At 43.6% G+C, this 16,036-nt stretch overlaps 1 protein-coding gene across 1 annotated transcript in view; it reads right to left on the bottom strand.

Annotated features, from left to right (window-relative positions):
• ntn1b (netrin 1b) overlaps nucleotides 1-16,036 on the bottom strand; it is a 57,181-nt gene that overhangs the window by 27,437 nt on the left and 13,708 nt on the right. The window lies entirely within an intron of this gene.

Genomic DNA, 16,036 nt, shown 5'->3' with positions numbered 1-16,036 from the left:
CTCTCCTGCTGATGTTCAGGTGTATATCAGTATGTAGCGTCTCTACTTTAAAGAGTCCTCTCCTGCTGATGTTCAGGTGTATATCAGTATGTAGAGTCTCTACTTTAAAGAGTCCTCTCCTGCTGATGTTCAGGTGTATATCAGTATGTAGTGTCTCTACTTTAAAGAGTCCTCTCCTGCTGATGTTCAGGTGTATATCAGTTCAGTATGTAGAGTCTCTACTTTAAAGAGTCCTCTCCTGCTGATGTTCAGGTGTATATCAGTATGTAGAGTCTCTACTTTAAAGAGTCCTCTCCTGCTGATGTTCAGGTGTATATCAGTATGTAGCGTCTCTACTTTAAAGAGTTCTCTCCTGCTGATGTTCAGTTTTCACACAGCGGGTCATAGAAACAGATGGCGTGCCTGAGAATAATGGAGCCTCTTAAAAAACCCTCCTGGTTCAGGCTCTGCTTCTCCCGGCCACCTGCTTGTGAATTTAACCTCTGAACCCCGGTGATGTCAGGCAGGAAAACTTTCTTCCGCTCTCCCACACATCTGAGAGACGGCTGATTTATTGTCATTGGTATTTTCACTCGTTAATATTGACCCCTACGTTTATTGTCCTCACGCACTGCAGCACTGCCAGGATTTTTTGGCCTCTTCCACTTCTAATTGAAGCATTTCTCAAAATCAGGGTATTATTTCAGGGTTTTTTTAATGAAACAATATACTTTTTATTTCATTTCATGTAACTTTTGATGTTTCCACATTCCTTTCTTAAACTATAAGAAGCTCAACGGCTGCTAACACATTTAGCCAGTTAGCTCCTATTAACCTTAGCAACAAAAATCTCAAAGTATTACGAATAGATCTACTACAAATTAAACACGCAACAGTAACTACACACTCTCCGTGTATTTAGCTTACCTAGCAAGTTAACTAACCAGGCTAGGATGCAAAGTGATTCAGCATAAAAGTGAAGAGATTAGCATTGATAGGGTTACATGCTGCTATTCCGACATACCTCCACTCCGACATTGACGTCTAATTGCCGGAGTGGCGGCATTTCCATTTTTCTTTTTCAACGTGCCACTACTCCGACACTTTACTTCTTTTTCAAACATTCGGGCATGGTGCGTTGGGTCTGCATAGCTCCACTTAAGTGGAAGCATTCGGAGCGGTAGTTGACACTGTCAGACACGCAGGGCCCCCCTCCTCCCTCATGGATGCTTCTGATTGCCCTCCCGAATCCACCGCCACTGCTCCTCCAAGTCTCTCGATCGTCATCCCATCAGCTCCGGTCTGCAGCTCCGCAGAATTGGGAGCAGCCTCGATGGCTTGCATAGCTTTAACTGTCTTTGAGCGACTCCCTTGCAGATCGGACGCAGGGCGATCGGACAACTACATTGAGTGCCAACCAGTCAGTGCATCCATTACAACAATAGGCTGTATTATATTGAACAATATAAACTGAATATGTTCAAAAAGACACACAAACAAAAATGAAAGGAAGACGATGCCCCGACGCGCCTGGGTAGACTGTCGGAATGGCGGTACTAAAATTATGTTGGTATAGAGGTTGCACCCCCATTGATAGCTAGCTCCTGTTAGCTAATGTGAGCACAGAGAAAGACAGTTCTTCACAGTGGTGTTCTTTTTCTGAGAAACATATTTAGAATAAAAAAGGCTCAAGTGTCTGCCGCTGTTATTACTGTTTGATCACTTGTATGTATTTATTCTATTTACTTGTCCTTTAGTGTATTAGCTTACATAGAGTGGTGCAAAGACAACATGTTTTTCAGGCTGACATGGACATTAGCATAAGCAAGAGGTTGGTTGAGGGAATGCTAATGGGAGTTTTAATCGGAATATAGTAGAAAATAAGCTCTGTGGCTAACAAATGCTTAAACTTCTTAAACATTTTGTTCGTATCTCAATTAATACCCAACTAGTGAATGTCTGAAGCCTCTTAAAAGCACCAGCTGCTAACAAGTATCTAAAAGAGACGACTAAAGGTCATCACTCCCAACATTAGCCTCCTTTAGCTTAGCGGTGGTGACGTGAAGTCATGTGACCGTGCTGTAGTTCCTTTATAGTCCAACATTAGCCACCTTTAGCTTAGCGGTGGTGACGTGAAGTCATGTGACCGTGCTGTAGTTCCTTTATAGCCCAACATTAGCCTCCTTTAGCTTAGCGGTGGTGATGTGAAGTCATGTGACCGTGCTGTAGTTCCTTTATAGCCCAACATTAGCCACCTTTAGCTTAGCGGTGGTGAGGTGAAGTCATGTGACCGTGCTGTAGTTCCTTTATAGCCCAACATTAGCCGCCTTTAGCTTAGCGGTGGTGAGGTGAGGTCATGCGACCATGCTGTAGTTCCTTTATAGCCCAACGTTAGCCGCCTTTAGCTTAGCGGTGGTGAGGTGAGGTCATGTGACCGTGCTGTAGTTCCTTTATAGCCCAGCATTAGCCGCCTTTAGCTTAGCGGTGGTGAGGTGAAGTCATGTGACCGTGCTGTAGTTATGGAAAAATCCCATTGGCTTTTTAACAAGGGAACCAAAAAGAAGCTTACTTCCCTTCAGCCTACAAAAATACGTCATCCCACTCCATTTGGCTGAATCAGGCACGTAGCATTCATATGATCTGCCCTCACCCTCCCTCACATTTCAGTAATCTCTCCATCGCTGCGCCCGTCTCAAAGTTATTACAGAGAGATTCTGACGATAAGACCGTCACATATGCTCCACGTTCCTCAGCGGCCTGAATCACGTACAAACCGACTCACACCTGCCATCAGAGACCCGAGCTGGCAGGTGTTTGGGATTCAGAAACACCCCTTCTGAATGGGGGGCCCACACACACACACACACACACACACACACACACACACACACACACACACACACACACACACACACACACACACAAACACACACACACAGCCCAATACACACACAGAAATACGTACACAGAGGTGTTTGGCAGCTGTCACAGGCTTATCTTCAACACTACTCTCCCAAGGGTTGATCTAACACACACCAAGCTTTGAAGAACACACACACACACACACACACACACACACACACACACACACACACACACACACACACACACACACACACACACACACCTCCTCCTCCTCCCTTTCCCTCTTACTCTTTACTGCTTTCTTATCCCAGATGTTATCTCCACTTAAGGGAAGTGTGAGGGGAAAATGCAAAGGGTCTTTTTTCATGAATAGGAAGTGGAATGCTCTTAGTTTTCAGCGGTGAAGAAAACCGATGCTGGTCCCGTACTTTCATCTTCCAAAATATTCCGACACTGATTATTCTTACACTTTAGCCATCACTTCAAAGGACACAATAAATAAAATACAGCCAGACAAAGGGAGAGTAAGGCGGGCGAAACATTCATCTCCTTCTTTTCTGTTTTCCAAAAAAAGATTTCAAAGTCCGGACTAATGGTATCAAATATTTTCAGCGTTTATCAGTTGTTTTTAATAGTATGATGTACTGTCTTACTGAAGGTAAGCTATTTCAAATCAAAGAAGTCCAGTCAAAAGTCTTGTGCATCACACAAAAATAAAATGAACATCCCGCTGTGACTTCTACACGGATCATTTCCCTCAGCATGAACTTATTCTCAGATACAATACAAACAAAGGAAACCCTTTTTGTTTACAAACCAAAATCAATTCAATCAAGCACCAGTTAAGCCCACTAGGGATATAGTTTAGCTAAAAAAGTCTGTAAAGTCAGGTAAAGCGACTTTGAGCACCTAAAACAGCGCTATGATTACTATGTATGATTAAGAGAAACACATCCAATCAAACGTCTTTAACCCTTTGGCAAACTTTACACTCTGAATCCTCCAGTTTTTAGGCTCTCTCAAAGGTAGAACTTCCCTTTCTAATGTGTGTGTGTGTGTGTGTGTGTGTGTGTGTGTGTGTGTGAGTGTGGTGTGTGTGTGTGAGAGAGTGTCATGAGATAAATAAGCCTTTCTTCCACAGCAGTTTCCCAGACCTTCTAATGAGCTGTGCTATCTCAACACACATCCCTCACACACACACACACACACACACACACACACGCACACAACACACACCCACCCAACACACACACACACACACACACACACCCATCCCATCCCTCTCACACACACATCCCTCTCACACCATACCACACACACCACACACAATCCCTCTCACACACACATTCCCCTTCCCCCACACACAACACACACACACACACACACACACACACACCACACACACACACACATCCATCCATCCCCTCTCACACACACATCCCCTCTCACACACATACACATCCTCTCACTCACACTCACACACACACACACACACACACACATCCATCCCCTCTCACACACACATACCCTCACACACACACACACACACACACACACACACACACACACACACACACACACACACATACACACACACACACATCCATCCCCTCTCACACACATCCATCTCCTCTCACACACACATACCCTCTCACACACACATACCCTCTCACACACACACACATCCATGCCCTCTCACACACACATCCCCTCTCACACAAACACACACACATCCCCTCTCACACACACACACACACACACACACACATCCCCTCACACACACACATCGCCTCTCACCAGCAGCACAACAACGGAGCGCTGATAAGACATGTTTAGAGCGACAGGCCTCTCCAAACATCAGCTGCAAAGCTGAAAGGAGCACTAATGAAAAACCTGGGCACAGGTAAACCTCTCAGGGTCAACAGAGTGCGAAGACATGCACTGAACATACGTAAAGAAACATCCAGATGTATCCTTCCTCATAAACAACAACATCAAGTCATTTCCAAGAGCCAATCAGTTTTGTGATTTCAAAAGAGTAATTCAACAAAACTGGAGGTTGTTTTCTTGACAGCCTTTCAAGTATCGAGTATATTACCCGAGGACACTTTGACATGTTGACTTCATGGCCTAGGGATTGAACCTCTCTCCCTCTGATTGGTAGATCCCATTTCCTCTCTGAGACACTACCGCCCAGTTCAACCCGACAAATGGTTGATTCAGCCGAGGGAAAATGAGCCAGCCGTATGTATATCTCAAACCATCTGTCAATGCAAGCTCTCCTTTATATCCGGGGTTTTCACCATATCCCATTCCTTGGCCGTCGATACAAATGGAAAAACCTTTACTTTGTTAACTGGACATAAATCAAACACACTTTGCACTTATAGAGTTTTTTTCTATTTCTTCTTTGAGATGTTTACACTTTAGAGTTGTTTATTTCTTCTATTTAATTCTAAATATGTGCAATGCCTTGTTTTGTTTTATGCAACACAAACATTTCCCGGTTTGGGATTAAAAAAGTACCTCTTATCTTGTCTTTGTGTTTCTTTGTGCCTCGCATCCTAGAAGGATAATAATATGGTACATCTTTAAATGTTTTGCACCTTTTATATTAATAAATGACCCCTCTGTTTCTCTGTGATGTAACTCAACCCAGTTGGTGAAAGCGTGTGTGTTTTCCAGATGATACAGAGTCGGTTTTTAAAGGCACCTGCTCGCTGTGATTCTGCACCGGACATCCAGAGGTGTCTCTCCTGGCTTTCATTCGCTTTGAAGGGCCTACTTGCAGCTGTGCTTTTCCAATCTATTTATATTCAAGTGCAATCTATCAGGCTTAGTGTAGACGGCGCTGGTGGTGGGTGTGCATATTGGATGGAAATCACGCAGCCCACGGCCCGGTGGAGGCGGTGTCCCGCTCCGTCTACAGAGCAGAGCACCCTTCAGGAGCAATCAACCGTCTGTGTGAGGGCCACTGGAGAGCGCGTTCATATCGGAGGAACTGTTTTATCTTGGCGTTACAGAGGTGTTGAATATCATTTACATGAACTCCACTGTTTGTGTAGTTATGTGTCGATGCAGGTGGACTACACTCAGGTTGTGTTACTGTTTTATTTAAGACAGGGAGAGCCGTAACGCAGCATTCAGAGGCCAACGTGTTATTAAACTACGGTATGCTCGAGGGGATGCTTGAAGTCCAGAACAAAACAAATGTTGTGGTTTTTTGTAGTGTTAAAGCAGGGGTGTCCAAACTACGGCCCGGGGGCCAAATGCAGCCCGCAGGCCATTTTGAATCGGCCCTCTGCACATTCTAAAACTATAATGGAATACGGCCCACAAATGAAACTTGTGCTTGTCTTATATTATACTTCTTAAATATATATGTAAACATATGTTACACAGTATTCATGTGTGAATAAGCCCACTGTTCAAATGCATTCAGTCAATTCAAGTTGAAAACACTTTCTAACACAATCACTTATTTCTATAACAAGCTTGAAATAGACCCTTAATATTTCCCCTTATTTTCAGCAATCTGAGGCTTCTCTTTTAAGGAATCAGCTGCCAACAAGGTAAATGAAACCCTACGGAGAGCTGGGATGCAGGCTGTTTTTGTTTTTTTTCTTAAAGCATTTTCCTACATTTGATTGATTTTGCTAACTTATAACCTAACTTATGAGGCACTATACATCACCTCGAGTGAGGGGCCCACCCCTTTGTATATTTTTCTGTATGTGGCCCTTGGTGAAAAAAGTTTGGACATCCCTGTGTTAAAGCATACTGGGCAGTGGTGGTGGAAGTGGAAGTCTGATTTGGCTTGGGAACCCCTGTGGGACGATTAAGGGGTTCCTTGTTCTTCCGACACGGCTCGGTTGAATACACATTGCTGATTGGTCATATAAGGGGTCGGTCATATATCGATCTGCAGAAAGAAGTCCAGTCAATTTCACAAAAAAGTTTATCCTCAAGCAACAGTATTATTTTGAAATCTAAATAATCCTTTAAAATGTATATTTTGGGGGAAGTATTTGGTTTATCCATTACATCACACGTCACTTGTTAGACGCTTTTATCCGAAGCGACTTGCGTACACTCAATACTGTTGGGAGTAATTTGTTGGGAAGTGTGTTGCCCGGACACACAACCACCTGCTGACTGCAGTGGGGATTGAACCGGTGCTCCTCTGATCCGAAGACCAGCGCACTATCCCACTGCAACACTGCCTCCCTCCTCCCTTATTCAATACGTAGCTGTTTCTCGTCGGGCTCCATGATCACCCTGTCGATGTTTTTTTTGACTCGCTGCACGGTATCCTTTATATATTGGACAGGGAACTGCTCCTTTACTAACGGTACTTTAGTATGGTGCTGGAAGTCTGCGAGTTGAATTGCAAAATGAGTTTCACCATCTAACCGTGTTACAGCAGTTACTATTGAACCATCAGGTCGGATAGTGGACGACAGGATGTCATTTGCACACTTTCATCCATACCCTCGTGTAGGAGCCAAAATGCTGTGCTGTCTTTATAGATGTATTATTCTCGATGTCTGTTAACACCACACACACTTGTAATTGTTTGTCCAGTAATAGTCACATGGGTGTGGTTTAGGGTATTTAGGGCTCCTGGTGTATGTGGAGGTTTGGTAGTATGACAATGTTTGGTTCTTGTTTTGATCTTATATTGAATATCCTTAAAACGATAAATTCAGTCCAGACTTTTTAACTCATACGCCTCACAGTAAGTCTAGCTTCTGAGCGGCCGTATTCAATAGAGATTTAGCCGCCACTCGTCGTTCAAGTCTTACCTGCCTCCAGTGAGAAGCTCCGGTGTTCAACAGGATTTAAGATGTTATGGAGTCACACTTAATAACGTGCTTTGTATGAACAGGCGAGTATAGTCTGTCCTGCACACGACGACCTCTAATACAGTTCATTTGTGAGGAGAACTCATCGGGAGATATTCAGCAGCCCTGTCAACAGATGTGAAACCCTACAGACCCTGCTTCAGACCCGGAGAGAAAGATGGCATTCCTGCACAATTGTTGTTTATTCAGGACCAATCACTCTGTCACTGCGCGTAATCCTGCTCCTCTCAGCAGCCGATGATGGGTGTCACTTTAAACAGCCTGCGGTCCGAGGGAGAGACAGCACTCTGACTCTCACAGATCACAGAGACGTACCATCCTGACTGCAGTGTGTTCAGTGGATGTCTCAGAGACAGACTGGAGGTGCAGTGGAGGTCTGTGGGATGACGTGAGGAGGACGTTGCATGCCATTGAAGTTACATCAAATATACTGGAAGCATATGGAGGTTACGTAATGCTTGCATAACACCTGTATAGTATATGTGGGTGAGGCTGCAGAGGTGTCACCAATGAAGTGGTTTTACTTTATTTAGTTCATGCATTTCTACTTTCAGAGCTCGGATTTTATCGTGTAAATGTTTTGTGAATATGAAATACAAGCCTGCCTTATTTAAAGCCTGCTGACCCTTGATTTACACTATAATGGGCCGGTGGGTGGATGGATGGATGAGTGGGTGGATGAGTGGGTGGGTGGTTGGAGATGGATGGATGGATGGATGGGTGGGTGGATGGATGGGTGGATGGATGGATGGATGGGTGGATGGATGGATGGATGGATATGGGTGGGTGGATGGATGAGTGGATGGATGGATGGATGGATGGATGAGTGGGTGGGTGGATGGAGATGGATGGATGGAGATGGATGGATGGATGGATGAGTGGATGAGTGGGTGGATGGATGAGTGGATGGATGGATGGATGGAGATGGATGGATGGATGGATGGATGGATGGATGGATAGATGGATGAGTGGGTGGGTGGATGGATGGATGGATGGATGAGTGGGTGGGTGGATGGATATGGGTGGGTGGATGGGTGGAGATGGATGGATGGATGGATGGATGGAGTATTTTCCCTGAAACCGTGGTGCTGTAACTAGCTGATCAGGCAATGAGTACGTTTGATTCTCTGGAAGTCGTTCCTCTGTGGGATTATAGAGGACTCACTGAGAGCCACATCGTGTTCCTATAAAAACAGATGGCACAAATATATCATTATAAAACCGGAGAGCTGGAAGTTAATCATCAAGGATTTCTGCTGCGAAGCTTCAATAAATCAGTCATTAAAAAAAGAGAGTTTTATAGGAAAGTGGTATCAGCTGCCACGACTGAGAGAGCGAGCACTGAAGACTCATCTTTATTTCAGTCAACACAAGGAGAGGACTCGTGGACGTCCTCTGATGAAGCACATTCGTCTCGCTGATGCAGGAACATTAAAGCCAGCGGCGAGATCCGTCACGCTCGTCTGACGCACGTTTCACACGATAAATATTTCAATCACACATCCCTGCAGCAGCTGGGACTGTGAGGAGGAAAACAACAGAGGACCAACGCCACAAACTCTCCACATGATCAATCCGGGTACGAGTCTCCGGACCGCAGTGACGGGGGGGAAAGGAGATTTTTTATCAACAACCTTTGGGGACTTTTTAATCAACTGCAACGCCGTCACCTTGGTGTCACACAAACAAATAAAGCATCCAAACAACAACGGCCAATCTGAGAATGATTTAACGACCTTTGATCACGTTACATAAGAGACAACAGAGCTGCAACATGAGGAGTTAGTACGTGTGACATAATGAAAAATCAGAGGAAGGAGGATGTTTGGTAAATGTGCCAAAACTTTTCAACAGGAATGGTTCCTCACGGAGAGACTAAGACAATCATTGCTAAGATACAAAAAGCAAACGTGCAGGATCAAATGTAAAAGGATGATAGTAATAAGACCAATAAATCAAATGAAACAATATAAAAGTAGGAACACCGAAAGGCAGGTGTGGCTAATAAAAAGCTAACCTAAAAAGATGTTTAGCTGTCGTTTAAAATGTGAGTTGATATAATATTAGGTTTTGGTTCCTTCAGTTGTGACAGTCTGTCGTTTGCAGAGTTAATTAAGGGATATACTCTTAACGAGGCTAGCAGCATCCCTCCCAACATTGGAATCAAAGGGAGAATATAGACGTCCTTTCATCGGACAATGCACCAATTCAACTACAGGTACCAAAAGTGTCAACCAATAAAAAACCTAATAAACTGAAATATAGTTCCATGTATTCATTGATTCCTTAGCAAAGAGAAATTCTAATTAGTGTTCGCTACATGGTTTACAAAAATGAAAGACAAAATCCAGAATGTCCACTTCATCTTCTCAGTGAACAGAGGGGTTCTGACTCCTGTCCTCTCCAGACAAAACAACCTTTTCTGTTGGACTGCTCGTCTTTTTGCTCCAGCCTGATCCCATGGTGCTTTTAAGCTTCCCAGAAAGTATTCCTCTTTCACATTGGTTCATTTTACCTTGTCTTTCTACAACTGTTTAGGGAGTAGAAACACGGCGATCTTCTGTAGAAGTTTTTGGAAGTCAGCTGTAGAGAGAGGGGCGGCATTGTTCTGCTAACTAGCTTAAGCTAAGTAGCAGCAGTCTAGGCTTTAGCTGTTGCTAGGCCACGCTATTATAAGACTGAGGTCATCGTAAAAAGATGGCCAAAGCTCTCCGTCTATTACAAAGAACAACTGTCCCAGTGATAAATGAATCCAGGAGCCGCTGCTCGAAGTTTTCAGAATATGAAAATAGGCAGAAAGGCGTCTGCACTGTAGGAAAGCAAGCCATTCTTTGTCTCCACGCTCCACATCTTTTACCTCTCAGGGTTGTTCTGCTGTTTCTTTTTAATGCCAAAAGATACAAAAAAAACAAAGATGGCTGCCAGGATTATGAGGGCCGACTCCGTAGATGCATTCTGGCTAGTTAACCGTAACTATGAACCCATGGCCATGTCCTTCTGGCTCATTGTCCATCACAAATCTGTTGTCTGGCAATCATTAAAGCATGACGGTGATGCAATGTTGTCAACTGCAGCAACCACGCACTTCAAAACATCCTTTAAGTGACAAGACGTTGATTTTACTAAGAACTTCAGAACTGATACCGAGGTCAAAGGCTAACAGAACCGTTTAGCCGCATCTGCTAAGCGGCTAAAGGACAGATGCTATCAATCTACTGATCCCAACATCGTGGCACAAATTGGCAGCAACACCTCTGTTCCCTGTGGGTGGGGGTGTGTCTGCTCTGCTACCATAACAGAGGAACATAATGAGCCATCACTTAGCTCACCTTTCACCTCTGAGGAGCTGCCAAACGGAGAGCAGATAAGAGATGAAACGGTACGAAGCAGAGCTAATGATGTATCCCCGAGATGAGAGGCCAGGTCTGAGCACGTTCCTGTACGTCTCAGAGAAGGTCCTCAGGTCGCTGATTTTAGCCCAATTGTGAACTAGGATTATCTATGTTTTGCCCATTTGTTAGAGTCTAGAAGCCAGAAATCTGTGTCTGTCATTTACCTTAAACAACATTTCAGAATCAGAAACAAAAACGGGCTTATTGCCAAGTAGGTTTATTTTAGCCTCGGTGTGTATGGTGCCAAAAGTAAGAAAAACAATGCAAATTTACCCAGAACCAGAGTCCTTTCCTTATCTTTACAGAACTCCTACGCAGTCCTAGTAGAAATTACATTATCCCAACCCTACAATTGGTAAAACAGAACACAAACAAGATACGATGCAATGACTCCCCTATCTGTGGCATCAGGGTGCCATGGTGTTCAGCGAGACCTCTTCAACCCGGACAACCTGAGGCCACGCTCTTGTGTCGGCTCCTTGAGAAAGACACCGAATACTTATCGGCTCCATTAGAGCTTCTGTAGATAAGTTTGACCTCTGATCTCACTGGAATTTCCCTGTGCATATTAAGAATAGTCAACATGTTGGTTGGACACTTCCTTTGAGATGGCTATCTTAAGGCTTTTGAGGCTTCATGTTGTTTCTCTTAAGGCCTAAAGAGGTTTGTCTTAAAGCCAGCAGACTCTCTAGATTAGTAGCAGCATTTAAACCCAATTATTAAAGGCACAATGGAAGTGTGGAAGTAGTTTTTGATCATGGGATTCTTCAACAGCATTCTTGTCAATGCAGTTAGCTTCTCACGGTACAGATGATTTAAGAGTAGCTCGCTCATACAGGAGGCTTTCACTGGAAGCAGAGGTCTCCTCCTGTCCGAGCAAAAAAGAAAAAGGCTTTAACTCTTAAAAACTCTGAGTAAATCAGCGTCCTCCCAACCGAAGAGTTAAGCGCTATAAGTTAGCCTTTGCTTAGCTTCTTTGGTTAACTTAAAAACCCAAACGTCCAATGACTTAATGCCTTCATCCCGAGAAATATGAAGTTAAAACGACCAGCATTAAATAAGTGTTTCGTAACAAATCAGGCTTGAAAACGGACAAAAAAAGTCAAGGTGTAACGGCTTCTGACAGACAGACAGAAATGCTATATGTCAATATTTAATTGGACCAAATTTCGATGGTGTCAAAGTCCATAGAGAGCTGGATTGGGAACCGGAAGGTCACCGGTTCGAGTCCCGGAAAGACCAAGTGCTACCGAGGTGTCCCAGAGCAAGGCACCGCTCTCTACACTGCTCCTAGCACTAGGATGGGTCGAAGTAAATCTTTGGGACCATTAAGGGTTCGTTCTTCTTCTCTCAAAGTTAGAAAATGATTTAAAGACACAACTCAACTAAATCTATCCACTACAGCTCGCCACTTTTGGACATTTCATTGTTTAATAAATTTGTTCAATGTCGTATCTTTTACTAGTTGTAATGGTGGCTCAAAAAGTAAGTTAGCATCAATTTGGAAGTACTGTCCATCTGTGTGTGTGTGTGTGTGTGTGTGTGTGTGTGTGTGTGTGTGTGTGTGTGTGTGTGTGTGTGTGTGTGTGTGTGTGTGTGTGTGTGTGTGTGTGTGTGTGTGTGTGTGTGTGTGTGTGTGTGCTTTCTTTCCACGTGACTCTGCCTCCCCTCTCCCTGCAGACTGCCTCCCTCACTGTGGGAATAACTCCACCCCACCCCACCCCACCACCACCACCACCTTGTCTAGCCTTACAGCGTGCTGAGGGTGATGTCATGGGGGGGGGGGGGCGTTCCCTTTCTTTACGAGCGCAGCCCTGTGATCTCTGGCGGAGATCAATTAGCTGAGCAATCAGCCCGCCCCGTGCTTTTGTGAGAGTGACTGCTCGTAAACCCGCCGGTTGCCTGGAGAGCGGAGAATGCACCGCCTCAACAGAAACAGCCACCCAGGAGAAGCTGTGTGTCGTTAGGTAATGCAGAGTGACATCACAGCACCATTAGCTGTGTAATTTAAGATCAGCTGGTAATAAAGTGTGTGTGGGTCAGAGTCTTAATGAGATTTCAGTGGTAGTTCTCTCCAGGGGTGGACTGTACGGTCCACCACCTATCTTCCGAGTTACTTTACCTGAGAATGTTCATTTAATTGTACTTTTCAGAAGCAAACATTGTTCCTTTTACTCCAATCTGACAGCTTTAGTTACTTTACAAATACAGATTATTACCAAAAACACAATATTAGTTTAGTATATTTTGATGCAAATACCTTTGTACTTTTACTTAGTAAGATTTTGAATGGAGGACTTTTTATTGTAGGTAAGACATCTGTGCTCTTCTTCCAACACATATCTCTAGCAGGCCTTAGAGGGGTGTGTTCCATTTCCTGTAGTATGTTCAATAGGTGCATGTAAATGAACTGCAAAGGCTAAAATCCCTTAGTTTCTCTCCCACACATATATTGCAGGGTTGACCACTGAAAGAGATTTTTGATAAATATCATCAGTAATCAAATGTATTGACCAAGTGGCATCTAATACAAAAAGGAAAGTCTGTCAAATTCATAGAATGACATCACTTAGCAGGAAAATACAACACTTAGGATATTGCAAAATCCAGTAATCCAATAATCTAAGACGTTATCTGGTTTCATATCAAGGTATCAATGTGTTGCCAAGCCCTGCCTTGTACTGCTTTTGAAGGAAATATTGTAAAACAAGTCTCACATCTCCTCTATGTGATCTCAGACTAAACTTAACCACGACCTGTTTTAGAAACAAGAACAAGTGTGGACGTTTTGGAGCAACATTGTGCAATCAGTAATGATCAGAGTCATTCACTCTCCGCTCTAAACCGCCGCTCCGACGTAGTGCCAACGATAACACACCCTCTCCTATGAATAATAATGCATAGTAGCCAGCATATCTCAGCCCATTTGTCCCCTTGTTGCCGGGCTGGGTGCGTTCCAGGAGGGGCGGGTATGGGCGTACCGCTGGTTCAGTGGTGCTGGAACGTATGCCTTGTAATTGCAACATTCTCGCCTGGGATCCTTTGTTGCATGTCACCCTTTTTCTATCACCCATTTGTCTTCTCTTTGTATGCGCTGAACTTGCCAATTTAGAGCAGCGACGCCATTACGGGACAAAGAAAACACAAAGACGAAGGGGGGGAAAGCAGAGCATGTCGGACATCAGCTTCTCTCAGATGTTCCCGGCCTGTTTTCTTACACCTCCTCACATCAGAGGTCATGTTTTTCTTAATGCAACATTCAGCCAAATCTTGAATTCAGTCCCTTTATCAAAAGTGAAGCTTGTTTCCTGAGCGACCACAGGAGGAAACAAGACTGGATTTAAAATGTCCAATTAAAGAGTAAAGCTGATGGATTGGTGGAGGAACATCCTGCTGTCGCTGGTTGGCAGGAGCTCGTGGCGCTGACTGGGGAATACTTCCTCTTTATGTATGGTGTGTGTGTGTGTGTGTATCCGTGCATGACACACACATGCAACAGCGTCAGCAATTACACATGCCTGCTGTGACTGTTGTTAAAGGAGTCTCTTGAGTAATAATCTCATAAAAGCTTATTAATTTCTGATGTATCTGTGTGTTTGTGTGTGATGCTGGAAACAGGCTGGTGCTGCTCCTTCCCTTCCTCCAGTTTATGGCAGAGGTGATGAAAAGGTCCACGGTCATTCAGCTCGATAAGCAAATCCAGTTTTCTGTTTTTGAGGTCGACACGTAGCCTTTTCAATCTTTCTTTTTCACACATATTCAGACCTTTTCCATTCCTTCAAGCTAACATTAAAGCTATCAACCACATATTCAGCTTACGATTTCAGCCATTTCTCTATTTTAATCTAACTGTTTCTAGAAAAGACACTTATTACCTTAGTATTTCTATTGTTTATCCAATACTATCAACATCTTATCTACATTTAGCTAACTACTTTTAGCTTTGGTTCCCACCCTTCATCCATTACTTTTAGCTAAATGTTCAAGTACTTCTAACTATTCATTCAACCATTTATCTATAGCAAACTATTTCAAGCTAACTAATCAATCCTCTATTATTTTTAGCTAACAGTTAATCAACTCGTAGCTAAGTATTTTTAAGCTGTTTCAACTGTTTATCCTTTACGTTTAGCTAACTCTTTCAATCAATTATCCACAACTTTTTGCCAACTACTACAAAAGTTAAGCAGGTTGTAGCTAACTTTTATCTAGCTATTTCAAGAGTGCATCACCTTTTAGCTAACTCTTTATGGCTTACTATTTCCATCAGTTATCCAATACGTTTAGCTAGTTATTTCGAAATGGTGTACATAGCTCATGAACTTAGCAGGGGGAAGTGGTTTTAAGTATTCTCCTGATGAGCTACTACCATAGCTTTGTCTTGGTCTAGGTTTTCCTCCGCCTGTTTTTCTAGCTTTTCTAGCTGGGAAGATGGAACATATTCCTGTTCCCTGAGAAAACATTGTCTTTGTAAATATCATTGCCAAGATCTGAAAAATCTATCACTTTTAAAAGTTTACTCACAAGTTTAGGTGGTGGGAAAGATTGCATGCTAGATGACAGACATATCATACAATTTGTGAGTAGTGGCCGGATTCTTCTCTGTACCTACCTATTCTACCTTTTGAACCAAATGGTCTCAATTTCTGTAAATGCCTCTTGTGTTTACTGAGTAATTTGGATGATAGGGATTTTGGTTTGACTGTTGATAAATCTCCAAGACATCTGAAAATCACTCAACCGAAATCCCCAACCAGAGGCTGAACTGAGTATTTTCCTCCAGCCGAGAGCTTGTATTTACAGTAAACCTGAATGCAGTATAATTGAGCGTGTGGTCAGAGGGGACGTTATCCAGACTAAACGTGAAGGAAACATCCAAACAGGGCCAGGTTGCTGCGAGACGACACTGGCCAACGCAAGGCCGGGGTCCAAATC

Source organism: Eleginops maclovinus, chromosome 16 (genome assembly GCF_036324505.1).
Source record: "Eleginops maclovinus isolate JMC-PN-2008 ecotype Puerto Natales chromosome 16, JC_Emac_rtc_rv5, whole genome shotgun sequence".
Taxonomy (NCBI): Eukaryota; Metazoa; Chordata; class Actinopteri; order Perciformes; family Eleginopidae; genus Eleginops; species Eleginops maclovinus.
The sequence above is the reverse complement of the archived record's forward strand: the minus strand, read 5'-3'. Positions and strand labels throughout refer to the sequence as shown.